Raw genomic sequence first — 16,645 nt, forward strand, 5'->3', positions numbered from 1 at the left:
GCTTCCGAACGGACAGGGTGTGTAATCAGGGTGTGTAGTCAGCAAAACTCAAAAGTCACAGACATTTGCCCCTGAACTAGCACCAGGGTGCCCCCATGAGGCCCCAGACACAAGCGTCTGAGGATGGCACCTGCAGCCCGAGACCTGCCTGGGGAGCAGCAGGCGGCCCTAGAGAGGGCGATTTTCAAAACCAGAGGGACAAAGCAAGAAGCAGGCCTCCTGGGCCTCCTGGGGACCGGACTGGCCAGAGCCTGGCTGGCAGGCTCCACACCTGGAAGGGACCTGGCCCCACTGGGCGCCACCAGGCCACACACTGTCACATTGACCTGACCACCGACTTTCCTGGTGGGCCCCTGCAGGAACAGGGATCTCACAGCCAGGGACACTGAGCAAGGCCCCAACTTATCCCAAACCTGCAGCTTCCAACACTCTCAGAAGAGACGTTACCACCAAACACAGGCTGAGCTGGAAGACGCTTGCTACAGAGACTCACTTCCTGTCACTCTGCTGGCACTGCAGCAGTAGTTACGGCGGTGCCAGCCCCGAATCAGCCTCCAGATCAAACCCAGCGCTGTGGCCTTGGGCAGGCAGCTCAGCCTCTCTGAGCCTTGTTTTTTCACAGGCAAAAGGAGGGGATAAACACTGAGAACAGCAGTGTCTGCCCGCTGCACCCGTTGGGGTTCCGAGCACCCCCGTGTGCACACTGCCTGTTTAACCCTCACCACCACCCTCCAAGGAAGGAGCTGTTGCTGTTCCCCTTTCCAGACGAGGAAACCACGGTGCAGAACGGCTCCGTACGTCCCTCCTGTGCTGCTGTGAGACTTGAAAGAACATTGCAACGCGCTGGGTGCAGAGCCTGGCTCCCAGCGGGCCCACAGCTGCTGCTGCTGTTTTCACGATGGCCCAGCATGGCCTCAGGGTGAGAAGAGCCTGGTCGTTTTGGAGGAGGGAGTGCAGGCAGGCAAGGCCAGGCACCCTCATCCAGGCTGCCTAGCATAGAGCTGGCCTGGAAATGGGGGCTTGGGACTCCCACCCTGGGTGCCCCTCCAGCCCTCCAGGTGGCCCGACATCAGTGGGCACAGCCCTGAGGGCATCTCCTGGGCAGCACCGTTTCCCCCAACCTCCCTGAGCCCCTTGCTGCTGAGCGACAGCCGCCTCCCCACAGCTCCAGCACGCTTTGCTTTGATGGTGTTGCCTTAAAAATAACCAGGCTTTGACATCTGGAAGCAGGCAGCTGATGAGTCCCCTCTTCTGGGCGTTCTTATTTTAAGAGCATATTAATGTCTACGCCCCCATCTCAGCTCTAACTTTGCTGAGCTCTGACTTTCTCTCCGTTTTCACCAGCCTGTGTCAGTGAGTGGGTTCCAGTCCTCCCACGGCCACACGTGCCCCATCCCGGGCCACTGACCCCGCCCACCTCCTAACCCCACCCCCTGCGGTATAGCTTTGATCCCTGCTGACCACTCCCACCTCTTAACCCCACCTCCCACAGTATTGCTTTGATCCCCATTGACCCCGCCCCCTCCCAGGCTCCACCTCCTAAGGTGTTGCTTTGATCCCTGCTGACCACGCCCCCTCTCAGGCTCTGCCTCCCGATTTTGCCTTGATCCCTGCTGACCATGCTCCCTCCCACAGTGTTGCTTTAATCTCTGCTGACCATGCCTCCCCCCAGGCTCTGCCTTCCATGGTGTTGCTTTGAAATCTGCTGACCACGCCCCCTACCAAACTCCACCTTCCGAGGTGTTCCTTTGATCCCTACTGACCATGCCCCCTCCCACAGTGTTGCTTTGATCCCTGCTCGCCACACTCCCCCAGGCCCTGCCACAGTGTTGCCTTGATCCCTGCTGATCCTACCCACCTCGTGGCCCTTCCTGGGTGGTGCCCCTCTATTCTGCATTCCTGTGACTCACCCCCATTGTAACCATGGCCCAGCATTACCTGCATCACCCTCTCCATGGCACCTCCCATTACGCCCAGTGCCCATCCCAGAACTCAGCACAATGCCTCCTCCACCACTATATCCAGGCTCCACCAGGGAAGGCCCCTGGGGTTCTCTTGGTTCTACAGTCTTGAGGGGGCATGGATAAGGACGGAGAGGCAGGCCTCCCCAATGTGGGGACAGGGCACCGGTCAGTGACAGATCAGTAACCCTGAACTTCCTAGTTACCAATAGAGGAAGTGTGGTCAAGGACAGTGCCTGTGGGCCCAAACTCCCACTCGGGATGGGGAAAGATGTGAGGCAGTGTCCCCCACATTAAGCCTGGGGTGGGGAGGGGCATGGGGCAGCATCCCCCATGTTAAGCCCAGAGTAGGGAGGGGCATGGGGCAGCATCCCCCACATTAAGCCTGGGGTAGGTAGGGGCATGAGGCATCATTCCTGACATTAAGGGCTAGAGAGGCCTGGGCTCAGGACGGGGCTCTGGAGTTGGGTGCCTGGGGTCAGCTGCTGGCTCAGGACAAGTTACCAAGCCACCAGCCACCCTCCTTATCTATAAAACAGGGGCCATCATGCTGCTTCCCTCTCCGGCATGTGCAGTTCTTCATTGTCATGACACTCACCTCCTTCCTCGGGAGGGGAGTATACATTTTCTTTCCTATGAAACATGTTCAAGGCTATGTGGGCTTCCTGGAGATGAAGTGCCGGATCAGAGGGGCTGGATGTTGTCACAGTCTAGGTTCCCTTGAGAACAGAGCCTGGTGTGTCAGCTTCCTGCTGTGTAACAAGCCACCATGAGTGAAGTGGCTCAGAACCACACACACTCACTGCCTCCCTGTTTTACCAGGTTCTCTGCATTGAGGTCTCCCCAGGCTGCAGACAGGTGCTGGCCAGGCTGCATTTTCATCCGAGGCTCAACTGGGGAAGAATCAGCTTCCCAAGCTTCTCAGGTTGTTGCAGAATCTGCTCCTCACAGCTGTAAGTCTGGAGGCTCCAGCTGCTTGTTGGCTCCTGGAGGCCTCCTGCAGTTGCTGTCACTGGACTTCCCCAGTGAGGCCATGGAGGCCGTGAAGCCAGAGAGGAGGGTCCCTATGGCATGTGCTAGACAGATGGCATCTCATGGGGTGGCACATGGCCATGGATACTGCCATCTGCTTTGCCATCCTCTATCAGTGGTGAGCTGCAGGTCTCACCCACACTCATGGGCACGGACAGCAGGAGACAGGATCAAGGGAGCCACCCTAAGTCTGCTGCCTGTGCCAAGGCCACATTTCCCTGCCAGAGCTTTAGGTGAGTGTAGTCCCAAGGCAGCAAGAGTGAGGAACAGAGGGAAGCGGGGACAGAAAGCAAGTGAAGGGGCAGGTTGACAAGCTGGTCTGGCTCCCTGCCTGGTCATGCAGGACTTCTTGGCTAGTCCATGAGGGAGGAGGGCAAAGAACCCCTTGTCTTCTGCCTCCTGTTGCACAAAGTTCATCCGAGGGGGATGGGGGTAAGTCCCTGCACTGTGAGGTTGTACCGCCAGCCTCTCACACAGCTGCAGTTTCTGTGTCTGCTGTGGCAGAGAGCCTCCCTGGGTCCCACTGGCCAGGCATTGGTGTGGAGTTCACAGTCGCCCCCTCTCAGGTTCAGGGGTCCAGCCATGTCCTGGGTGCACCTGGCAGCCAGCAGTATCCAAGGGTGAGTTCATGGCTGTGCCTGACACAAGTGTTGTCAATTTCAGTTCCTCACACCATGGATGTCCCCTCCTCATGACTGCAGGTGGTGCCTTGCCAGGGCCTCTAGGAGGGCAGCCTACATGGTCCCCACCACACCAGCCCGGCCACCTCCCTTGTTCTGGGGAGGGTTCCTTATGCAACACCTCTCATGTCAGGGCCACAGTGCAGCGTGGAGTCCCTCTGAGCTCAGCGCCAGGTAAGGGGCTGCTTGTGGTGAGGCCTAGTGCCTGCCTGTTAACAAGGAAAGGCAGTTAAAAGTGGCCTGGGAGTCCTTGCCCTAAGATGATCCACGCTCTGGGTTGAGTTCAGGTGGTGCTGGGGAGGTGACTAAACAGAACAGCCCAGCAGGCAGAGCAAATGGGAGTCTTGAGGCTGGGCAAAGGTCAGGGCTAGAAATGAAGATAGGTCGGTTAGGGGAGCCAGGGGTGGTGGTGAATCCCCAGGGGAGAATGGGCACTGTGAGAGGAGATGAGAGCCCAAGGAGAGACACCTGTGTGAGAGACAGGAGGAAGAAGAGGCAGAGAGGAGGGTGGAGAGAGACCAATGGACCTGCGGCCAAGGGAAGTGAGACCCTGAAGGTGGTGCTCTCCCCTGGCCAGGGAAGAGGATCTGAGAAGGGACTGATGTTGGCCCATCTCTTGGGGCAAGTGGAGTGGACATTTGCCCTTTCTCTTAGGAAAGTCACATCCTTTTTTATATTTATTGTAGAGTCTCTACCTCCATATGCCTCTTGGCAGGAGGAAGGGCCTGTCTCCATCAGAGTAGATAAACCAGGTAGCCTCCGTCCTGAGACTTCAAATCGGGAACAAGAAATATGGATAGGGTGGGGTGGCAGGGAGAAGGAGCTATGAATTCTGACAGCATTAGCAGTTACAAAAACACTGAATTCCTTAGCAGGGGCAGTGACATTAATGGCGGTGGCCATAGCAGCAAGATGCAGTCCCAGAGTTGTAGCTGCCCCATCCAATGCCCTCCAGAACATCTCTGCAGTGCGAGATTGAGTATTATTCCCAGCTGCTCAGGTCTGAACCCAGCTTCCCCTTCTGGAAAATCTTCAGGTGACTCGAGAGCCATCATCATAATTCCTCTTCCGCTTAGAATCCAACTTGGTTTCTGTTGCTTTCAGGTCAAAACTCTGACCACTAATGGAATTTGGTACCAGAAGAGTAGGAGTAACAAACTCTAAAATGTGGAACTGGTGAAAAGCAGAAAAATTGATCTTCCATTTGACTCAACTGTCACCTATTTAAGCCTGGGCTGCACACAACATGTCTGCTGAAGCAGTAGCCCTCAGGGAAACTAGGGCAGTTTCAAGGTGCTGTGAGTTGGCTGCTTCTAATGGCTTTCAGAAGGGCTTACAAAAAGGTGAGTGGCTTGTCTAGAAATGGCCCACATACGAGTAAAGGAGAAGACAAGAGGCTCAGGAGCAGCGGCAGCTATGAATGGATTGAAAACCAAATCTGCCGGCCGGGCGCGGTGGCTCACGCCTGTAATCCCAGCACTTTGGGGGGCTGAGGCGGGCGGATCACCAGGTCAGGAGATCGAGACCATCCTGGCTAACACAGTGAAACCCCGTCTCTACTGAAAATACAAAAAAATTAGCCAGGCGTGGTGGTGGGCGCCTGTAGTCCCAGCTACTCGGGAGGCTGAGGCAGGAGAATGGCGTGAACCCGGGAGGTGGAGCTTGCAGTGAGCCGAGATCGCGCCCCTGCACTCCAGCCTGGGCGACAGAGCGAGACTCCGTCTCAAAAAAAAAAAAAAAAAAAAGAAAACCAAATCTGTTTTCCCAAGCCCCTGTCAAGCATCCTCTGCTAAATATAGAGACAATCCAGTTGGCAAAAATCAGGCTACAGGGAGCAGAGGGGCCAGTGGGCCCATGCCTAGGAGGCTGGCATGCCTACAGTCAAAGGTTATGTCTGGTCCAGACCTTTGGCTGAGGTCATTATCCCATGACATTGACTGGACACAGCAATCTAGAATTCTGCTGAGCTTTTAAAGCAATTGCATTGGCAAAGAAACCCTGTACATGACTGGCATCCGTCTGCAGATGCTCAGCTCTTTAGTGCCGGGCTGAGGCACTGACAGGGCTGGGACGAGGGTGGAGCCAATAGGGGTTCACCTGGGCACAAATGTAAGGGGCCTCCAAGCACTCATCCCAAGACAAACCGTTTATTCATGTCACGTCTTAAAAATCAAAATTAATGAAAAATATATGATGAACAAAATATCATGGTTTCAAACAAAGAGGACCACACAAGTCAGGGATTGGGGTGAGGTGAGCGAGGGGAGCCATGCTATGCAGGACCAGGGATTGGGGTGGGGTGAGCAAGGGGAGCCGTGCTATGCAGGAGCAGGGATTGGGGTGAGGTGAGTGAGGGGAGCCGTGCTATGCAGGACCAGATCTCGTCTTTATTTAAAATGTTGGTATTTCCTTCACTACACAGATTTTCTTTTGCGTTTGGTTTTTCACAATTCTGCATCAAAATATTGAATTTGATCACTGAGTTTTTTTGGTACCCCCTTAAATTATGTGCCTGAGGCCAGGGCCTGCCTCGCCTAACCCTTGTCCTGGTGGGCATCAGAAGGATGTAGCCAGGCAAGCTGCATCACCCCAGGGAAGGGCGGTCTCCACGCTGCTGCCTGGGAAGGTCCTGCAGCAGTGACGGTTGAAGGAAACCCCTCAGTCCAGCCCACAGCAAGTGAGGAGCACGCTGTGGGCTTCTACACAGAGGCACACAGGGAAAGGACTCTTCCATGGGATATGGTCATGTGTGCACAGGCCCCCAGGATGGTGACAGCCCCCTGCAACCACAAAGGCAGCCTGGCAGACACGCAGGGTAGTGGAGCAGAGAGAGGGAAAGGGCTCCATCCTCCATGGCCTTTCTGAGCTGCTGAAGTAGCCGGGACCACCTGCCCTGAGACTCAGCAAGCGACCTTGTTTTGAGGACAGCGGTGGTGGCCCCATCATTTGCATGGAGTCCTCTGGAAGATGCGAGGCAGGGACAGCGCTCACCTGGAATGGCCATTTCCTGACACGCTGGGGGCTGCCTTCATTTCTTCCACTTTTTCCAAGAATATTCCTCAGAGCTGGGCTTGGTGGCTCTCGCCTGTAATCCCAGCACTTTGGGAGGCCAAGGCGGGTGGAGGACTTGAGCTCAGGAGTTTGAGACCCGCCTGGCCAATACGGAAAGACTCCGTCTCTACAAAAATTAGCTGGGCATGGTGGCAGGGGAGGCTGAGATGGGAGGATCGCTGGAGCCCAGGAGATCAAGGCTGCAGTAAGCCACGATCACTCCATTGAGACAACAGAGGAGATCTTGTCTCAAAAAATAAAAAATAAAAAGAGAGAGAGAGCATATTCCTCAGGCTTATGAATGTACATAGCAATAGTTCAGGAGGCTGCAGGGGTCGGTTCAGAGCAGCAGACTTTTACTGAGCACCAGTGGGCTCTGGGCCGCATAGGGTGGTGGCTGTAAAGTCAGCAGGATGAGCTTTTCCCTGGGGAGGCTTCAGGGTGTTCTTGGTTGTCCCAATGGTGGGATTTCACCTGGTAATTAGCATCCAGGGAAACTGGGTGTCCCATAGTGCATGGACAAACCCCCACAGGAAAGCCGCGTTTCGCATTCTGCAAAGCTTCTCAAATACTATGGGGCTTCTGAAGGACATTTTTGTCGGAAAAGAAAAAAACAATTTAAAAAATATAAAATAAAATACAAATACCACGGGGCATTATTGTGCATGAAAATCCTATCTGTGGCTATCTAAACCTAGATCTTCACTTCACTATACAAACAAACAGTGAGTATTTTTATAGTTTTCAAATAAGCTGGATTTTCTAGGAATGCAACTATGATAATGTGAAAGATAGCTTTAGTCTTTACCCCTGCTGCCTGTCGCACAGCTCCTAAAGCCCTTGACTCTCTGGAGTGGTGAGAGTGTCTTGCGTGTCCTCATGAGATGGCTGCGGGCTGGGAGCCCCAGGCAGCTTCAGGATGGGCTGGTCACCCAGAGAGGCCAAGGCATGATTAGGTTAGGGCTTTAAGCCCCACCCCCTGACTTCTGGGGAGGGGAGAGGGAGGAGGAGCTGAAAGTTGAGTTGATCGCCAACGGCCAATGAGGTAATCAGTCAGGCCTACATAATGAAGCTTCCATAAACCCCCACAAGGACCGGGTTGGGGGAACTTCTGGAAAGCTGGAGACATGGAGGTGCCTGAAGGGAGGGCATGGAAGCTCTGTAGCTCTCCCCCTGCCTCACCCTATGCATCGCTTCATCTGTATCCTTTGCAGTATCCTTTATCATAAACCAGTAAACATCAGTGAAGTGTTTCCCTGGGTTCTGTGAGCTGTTCCAGTGAATTAATCAAACCCGAGGTGGGGAGTCACAGGAACCCCAACTTACCGTCAGCTGGTCAGAAGCACAGGCCACACCTGGACTTGCGCTCAGAATCTGAAGTTGGGGTTGTCTTGTGGGACTGAGCCCTCACTGTGGGACCTGACTTTAGGTAGACAGCATCGGAATTGAATTGAATCGGAGGACACCCAGCTGGTGTCCACTGCAGAATTGCCTGGTGTCACCACCACACATCTGGCGTCAGAAGTGTTACATTGAGTGGTGTAAAAAATGCTTTGTTTTTCTCCCCCCCGTTATATCTATTAGCAATTCACATGTAAATTGAGGAAAGATAGAACCTGCTTATTTGGGCACTTCATGAAAATCGTGTCACCTGGCCTGTGCTTGGCACTTGCATCTCGGATGCACCATGCGTGCACCATCTGCACCGGTGGTTCTGCCAGTGTCTGCACACTGGCATACAGAGTTTAAAAAAATCGCAACTCACTTCCAGTTTTCCTTTGTATTATAGTTAGAATATTAGATTGCCTTTTAAAGTGTATTTGTGTGATAGATTAAATCATTTACTTCATTTCAGGATTACAATCTAGTATAGAAGTAAGAAATGTATAAAAATAATGTTTAAATCAAATCAATGATTATAACATTCAATAAAGTACCATTTCCTGAGTATCTATCGTATGCCAAAGGCTGTGGCAGGCACCCACGCATCCCCTGGATCTTGTAAAAGTCCCAGGAATAGAAGGGATACCATTCCTGTTCAACAAATGAGGAGACCAAGCCTCACAGAGCACATGCTAGCTGCGGGGAAGCGAAGATCCATGATTGGGTCAGCTGGACCTCAACACTGGCTCTTTTTCCCCTGGAAGTTTGACCCTCCAAACACATTTACATGTGATACAACGAAGATGTATCTACCCAGTGCAGAAATCAGACAGGAGGATGGTTTAATTATGATTTCTCTGAGCAAACATCCCTCCTCAATGACCTGTAGGGTTTGTTGAGTAAGAACACCTGACTGTTAGGTTATCACTGAAGCAGAAGCGGTAATACATCTTCCTGTGGGAAGTCCCACCACTGAGGCTCGCCAGAGTCCTAAAATCTTACAGCCCTTGCGAATAGTTTCCATTTGGATGTTTTACCTCTTCTTCCCGAACAGCTCTACCAATATTTCCAGCCAAATTAAACGCCCTCCAACTCTCTCCTGCTGCATTCTTCCCTAGGAGATGTGGACAGTCAATGTGTCAGCCCCTCCAGACCCTTCTCCAGATAAACCTGTGCCCATGGGAGGCTGCAGTACCTCCCATTTTCCTGGGCCTTTGAGACAAACATTGTTTTCCACAAAAGAATCCTATCCCTTTAATTTTTTTTGTATTATACATTTCTTATGTCAATTTGATCATCATAATAAAATCATTTGGGGACAACTGACAATAGAGTAGAAAAACTTCAGGAGTAATGAATCATCCTGAAATTGACTGTGGCAATACTTTGCTATTTTTCCTCAAATAGTATTTGTCTTGTAAAAATAAATTGTCTTAGTTTGAAAGGAAAGAATACACATAAAACTACCTTTATGATTGGGACATGTCAAAAGAGCCCCTGACATAAGTGAGCAAGAAGCCACCTCAGAAACACACAATTAGTTCTTTTTGTTCTAGCACACATTTTGCAGCTGTATTGTTTGGTGCAGGCATGGTTAGGATTGCTATACCTTCTTGGTGGAGTGATCTTTTTAACATTATATCCTTATGTAATGTCACTCCCTGTCTCTGATATTTTCTTTACTCTGAAGTTTACTTTATCTGATATTTATACTGTGTGTACAATATTGTGTTAATTCAGTCACTCCTGCTTTCTTTAGATTAATGTTTGCATGATATATCTTTCTCCATATGCTTATTTCAACCTACCTTCTCATTATATTTGCAGTGAATTTCTTGCACATGACATATATATATATTTTTTTAAATTCTTTCTCCCAATCTCTGCCTTTAATTGGTGTGTGCATTAGTCTGTTCTCACACTGCTATGAAGAAATACCTAAGACTGGGTAATTTATAAAGAAAAGAGGTTTAATTGACTCACAGTTCTGCATGGCTGGGGAGGCCTCAAGAAACTTACAATCAGGGTGGAAGGCACCTCTTCACGGGGTGGCAGGAGAGAGAATGAGTGCCAGCAGGGGAAATGCCAGACGCTTATAAAACCATCAGATCTCGTGAACACTCACTCACTATCACGAGAACAGCATGGGGGAAACTGCCCTCATGTTTCAATGACCTCCCACCAGGTCCCTACCACGAGGGATTATAGGGGTTACAATTCAAGATGAGATTTCAGTGGGGACACAGCCCAACCATGTTAGTGTGTTTAGACCCTTTGCATTTATGTAGCTGTAAATATGGTAGGGCTTAAGTTGGCCTTAAGCCCTATTGTTTTTTTCTCCCTTTTTAACTTTCTTTTTTTTTTCTGCTTTCCTGTGAGCTATGTAAACATTTTTTAGGATTCCATTTTTATTTATCTGTAGTGTTTTTGAGTGTGTCTCTTTGTATGGGTTTTTAAGTGGTTGCTCTAGGTACTGCATTATGTACACATAACTTATCATAGGCTACTGTTGTAGTCATTTTACCATTTGAGTAAAGTATAAAAACATTACCTCCCTTTGTCCCTCTGTCATACTCCATTTATAATGTAATTGTCTTAAATAGCTCCTCCACATACATTGAGAACCACAGAGAGGGTTACACAGTTTTTGCTTCAACTGTCAAGCATAATTTAGACAATTCAAGGGGAGAAGGAAAGCCCCAGGTTCACAGTGGGCACTGTGATGGCTGTGACATGAGCCACTGTCAACTGCTGCCTGTGTATGATGGAGCACACTGGTTTGTGAACCACAACCTCATTCTATATATGAGGAAACTGAGGTTCAGAGAGGCTAAGCCACTTGTCTGAGGTCACACAGCAATACTGACTTGAGTATTTTCTATGTGCCAGGCCCTGTGCTTGCCTCTGATGCTGTGAAAATGAATGAGGCCTGTCCCCCATCTGCCCAAGAAACACATTTTCTTCCCTCTGTCAGTCCTTCAAGTAAGGGGGCAAGGAAGCTAACATTTGGGGGTACAAATATGTGCCAAGCAGTGGGCTGGGGCATTACAAGTGGTGGCTCATGTGACTCTGAGATTCTACCACAGCTGAAATGTGCTGGCATCTGCTCATCTTTCAAGCCTGTTTGTGGCTTCTTGCTGCTTGAACCTGCCAGCCTCAGGGTGCCCACGTGAGGAGGAGACTCTAAGTGGGACCCACTCTCACCTTCACATGATAAGCACGCTCAAGAGCAAGGAAAATACATCAGAGAGCACCCTGGAAGGGCTGGTCATATGTACCAATTTGGTTTGGCTGAGTCTCCACCCGAATCTTATCTTGAATTGCAGCTCCCATAATTCCCACATGTTGTGGAAGGGACCCAGTGGGAGATAATTGAATCACAGGGGCGGTTTCGCCCATACTGTTCTCATGGTAGTGAATAAGTCTCCTGAGATCTGAGGGTTTCAGAAAGGGAAACCCCTCTCACTTGACTCTCATACTCTCTTGCCTGCTGCCACGTAAGACGTGCCCTTCGCCTTGTGAGGCCTCCCCAGCCACATGGAACTGTGAGTCCATTAAACCTCTTTTTCCTTATAAATTACCCAGTCTAGGGTATGTCTTTACCAGCAGCATAAAAACGTACTAATACACGTGCCCACTGCAGGGGTGGGCTTCATGGCTTCTCATCTCTCTCAGCCAGCTGTTTCCGTGATGCTTAGAAATTGTCCCAATTAGGATGAACTGAGCTCAGCAAACTCTAGGAAACTCCTAAATTAATTTGAAGCCTGCAAAGTGAATCTGATGGGATGCCTATAACTTAGTTGATTAAGGAAGAAAATATCCTTCAGGTCTCCTTGGCCCTAATAGGATATACACAGATCTTCTCAAATGAGTTATCTTGGAGAGAAAACGTGATTCACAAAAATGATTTCGACACTTGTGGGGAGAACTGGGCACGAAGGAAGATGTGATGAAGTTTGCATAACTTGAGAGAGAGGAGTAGAGCTGTTATTGGTCCTAAACATAGATGAGATTTTCCTAAAACTGGTTAGAGAATCCCCAAAATGGCTGGCACTCTCCGAGGACTGTCTTTAGGGCCCTGCAAAAGGCATGTTCTTTGAATTCAAAAAGAAGATTTAAGCAGATGCAAGGGTCCATGGCTGAAGGATGATAGCAGAAAAGCAGAATGTCACCTGAGTCTCAGCTTTGACTCAATATGGTGCAATACACATCCTTCGGCCCTTGCAATGCCTGCCTGCAGCAATTCAGTGCCTGTTGATTAGAAGGCTTTCCAGACGGGAGAGGCTCTGGTTTAAGCCCCTTATCTGGAAGGGGATAATAAGTTTCAGTCTCTTGTTAACCTCACAACAGAACCAAGTATCTCCTGTAAGCTGAGCCCTTTGCTTGTTACCAGGGATGGTGATGTAGTGCCCACAGCTCAGTGGGAATGGCAGATGGGGGTTATGGTAGGATCACAGTATTGTCATGGAATCCTTGGGGTGTAACTTTGCCAGCCTCTGTGTAAACCTCTGTGGTCGGCGGTACCTTCTGCTGCTGCTGCCTCTGCTCCTGCTACCGGCCCGGATCCCACGCCTGCCAATGGCGAGCCAGGCGCAGAGTTGTGAGGGATGTGTGAGCAAGTGCAGAGCCGTGTCCAGCCACTATGCACAGCCAGGTACGCCGACTGCTGTGGTGGGGTGGGCAGCTCCACTGCCAACACAGGTGCTGGCTCCCTGAGAGGATGTGGCTGGACCAGATGTATCACTTGTGGCTTCTGCTGTGGGCACCTGTGTCTGGACAAGGGAAACACGGTGGTGCCCAGAAGGTTGGAGACACCAGGAACCACAGAGCCCCAAAGAGGGTGTCACAGCCCGGGCCTGGGCTCCCTGAAGGGCCACAGCTCTTCTCTCCTCATCACCCATGATGTGGAGAGTGGGCGGGGTGGGGGGCGGGGCATGTTTCAGCCCTGTTTGTGTTACAGCTCTTTCAGTCTTACCATTTGGCAGGTCCTGAGTTCTTATCCTGTGTCCAGGAAGATACATGGAAAACTTGAGGGCGAGCAAGGCAGAGAGGAGCTTCATTAAGTGACAGAACAGGTCTCAGGAGACCCGAAGTGAGTAGTTCCTTCCCACAGGTAGTAGTCCCGATGTCTGTGGGAGTCTGGCTGAGTCCTGGGTTTTTATGGGCTCAGAAGGGAGCATGTGTGTGCTAATTGGTCCATGGGCAGCCATGGGTGGGCCCAAAAAAAAATCCAGTGGGATGCCTGTAACTTAGTTGATTAAGGAAGAAAATATCCTTCAGGTCTCCTTGGCCCTAATAGGATATACACAGATCTTCTCAAACGAGTTATCTTGGAGAGAAAACGTGATTCACAAAAATGAAATTCTCACTCTGAGGGGCAGACTCTACCCAGAACTGACAGTCCAGGCCCCAGGTTTCAGGCCAGCCCTGGCTTAGAGATGGGGCTTCACCAGGGACCCACCCCTTTCCACCCAGGACCCCATCTGCCTTCAGCCACCATCAACAGGTCATCCATGGCACCAGGCTGTTTGTGCCAAGGGGCACCTGCAGGCCTGCTATGAGCCACCCTCAGTCCCCGCTTGACCTCCCTCTTATGCTAGTCAGCACCCAAGATCCAGAAGGGGCTGAGGTGGCAAGGGGCTGGCGTGGTCAGTTCTGCCCCCAGGGTAGGCACACCTGGCTGGGTTGTGACAGGGCCCAGGCTCAGCCACAACTTTGCTCTGAAATTGGAGTGGGTGCCAGGAACAGGGAGAGGCCAGGGAGCAGGAGCAGACACTTCCAAGCCTGTGGGCATATGGGGGTTTTCCCTGGCCACTGAGAGCACAGAGATGCCCCAGTCTGGAGCTGTGGCTGGGCAGCTGCTGTTGTGCCCAGGAGCATGGGGCTCCCACCCCTCTAACTTGGTAGGGGGCGGGGCTCCCACCTGTTCCTGGCCCCCACCAGCTCCATGCAGCCTGCAGCCCTGGCTGCACCTCACCCACTGCAGCTGGAGTCCCTCTGCTCCAGACAGGCTGCCACCACCATCAGTATCATCCACCTGCTATTGTGTCCCCCAAATTCATATGTTACAGCCCTCACCTCCAGTGCACTGGTATTTGAAGGTAGGGCCTTTGGGAAGTGACTGGGTCCTGAGGGTGGTGCTGCCCTCCTTGGAAGAATTGGAAGAGAGGGTAGAGCTCACCAGCCTCCTGGGTCAGCCCCATGCCCCTCCCCATGGCCTCCAGCCCTGCAGGGTGGCCTTGGCCACCCTTCTTCAGTCTCTCCCATCTCTCTGGGCCCAGCTGCTCTGATTTCCCTACTTTAATGACCACAGCCCTCCTGCCACATGTCCCTTCCATGTGCTCTTCCCTGACTCAAATGTGCTTCTCTCCTCCCATCCCAGCCTTGTCCTCCAGGTAAAGGATGCTCCTAAATTCTAGCAGCAACCTCCCAGCTGCCTTCTTCTGCTTCCACTTCTGTGCCACCAAATGTCCTCTCCAAAGCACACTGACTACTGAAGATTCAACCATTCCCTTTTCTGCATGGAGAGTAAAGCCCTTCACAATCAACTTGTCACCTGAGGTGGGCCATGCTCCCATTACTGACACCATTGGCAGTTCCCTCTTATGTCAAATCTGAGCTGGCCCTATGATGTGATGGTGGTGTTAATCCATTTTGCACTGCTATAAAAGAGTGTCTGTGACTGGGTATTTTATAAAGAAAAGATGTTGATTTGGCTCACAGTTCTGTGGGCTGTACAAGCATGGTGCTAGCATCTGCTCAGCTTCTGGTGAGGCCTCAGGAACTTAAAATCATGGCAGAAGGCAAAGGGGCAGCTGGTGTGTCACATGTGAGAGGGGAGCAAGAGAGAGTAGTGGGAGATGGCAGACTCCTTTAAACAACTGGCTCTCGCATGAAAAGAATGAGAAATCACTCATTACTGTGGGGAGGGCACCAAGCCATTCATGAAGAATCCACCCTAATAATTCAAACACCTTCCCACCAGGCCCCACCTCCAATATTGGGGATCACATTTTAACATGAGATTTGGAGGGGATAAATATCCAATCCATATCACTGGTGGAAAAGAGAGGAAGCAACACTGCACCAGCTCTGAGACCAAGCCTTAAGAAAGCATGACACATCCACTCCTGGGAGCTGGGAGCTGGCAGGTAAGAAGTCCTGCTGAAGAGACCACAAGGAGAGAGGGGAGGCCCCTTTGTCACCTCAGAGCCCAGGCTACCAGCTGTTCCTACCAAGGCCCCAGACATTCAGTGAAGCCCCCTTGGGTGTTCCAGCCTGCACTGCCCACTAACTGTAGCCCCATGAGAGACCTCAACTGCAAAGACAGAAGAGCCACCCAGCTGAGCCTAGTCAAACCACAGACTCATCAGCCACTGTTGCTTTACGCCACTGAGTTTTAGGTGGGCTTGTTGCACAGCAATAGATAAGCAGAATGGGATGGAAGCCTGTTGTACTGTGGACATCTCCTTCTTCTCCTCCCCTTCCCTGGCCTTGGGCCAGATAAGCCAAACCTCAGCCCAGGCTTCTTGTGAGCTGGTCATGCCCTGTGTCTAGGCCTAGGCCATCCCAAGCTCCTGCTGCCCTCTGGCAGGAGTCTCTGCTTTTTTGGGGAGCCATGCTGCTCCCTTACTCTTGTCCCTGCTTTCTTCCCAACTCCTCTCTGCAGGAGAGTGGTGACTTTCCCGGAGGTGAGGGTGGGGTCAGGGGAACCAAGAATGCCCATCCATGGCCCTGCTGGGTCTTTTCTCCTGGATCCTGCTTCTACACAGGAAAACACACTCGGTCCAGGTCCCGGGGCCATGCATGCAACCCTCACCCCACATATGAACTGTGCAAAGCCCCATCCATACGTCAAAGCCCATATCATTTGCTAATTGATTCATTAATTCATTGATGTATTTATTGATTCAGTGATCACCCAACATTCCTGGAGCATTCTCTGCAGATGGCCTGTGCAGGGCTTGGATCTGACTGATCTCTGGGTCACCCACCCATCATGGAGCCTGGTACACAGCTGGCACTTGATGAATGCCAACTGTAGACTAAAGGAGGAATGTATTCTGGTGCCAGCTGGGTGCAGTGTTGCATTCAAGCTTCCTCGTGCCCACTAGCGTGTGTCCATGCCTCCCACAAGTGCCTGACCCAGGGGGTCTGCTCCCTGGAGGCCAGCACCCTCTCCTAGGCCAAGGCCACCCCTTCCCTCTGAGGTCTAAATCAGCTCAGACCTAACATCTGCCAGTTGGTGACCTTGGGTGGATACTTACCCTCTTTGAAACTCAGTTTCCTCATCTGTAAAATGAGGGTACAGATAAACTCTGTCTGTTTCAGAAAGGACTGAGCCAAGGAGCCCGCCTCATCAGACATCTGTGCGAGACTAGAGCAGCCAATGACTCATTTGCATAACAAGCCCCGCGGGCAATTAAATGCTCCCAGCTGCTGGGAGGCTGCAGAGGCCAGGTCTTCAGGGCTCCTTCATCTCTTCCCATTGTTTGTTTGTGTCTGGGCTGCTGGGAACAGGAGAGGCGTGGCTATAAT

The sequence above is a fragment of the Symphalangus syndactylus genome, chromosome 16 (genome assembly GCF_028878055.3).
Source record: "Symphalangus syndactylus isolate Jambi chromosome 16, NHGRI_mSymSyn1-v2.1_pri, whole genome shotgun sequence".
Taxonomy (NCBI): Eukaryota; Metazoa; Chordata; class Mammalia; order Primates; family Hylobatidae; genus Symphalangus; species Symphalangus syndactylus.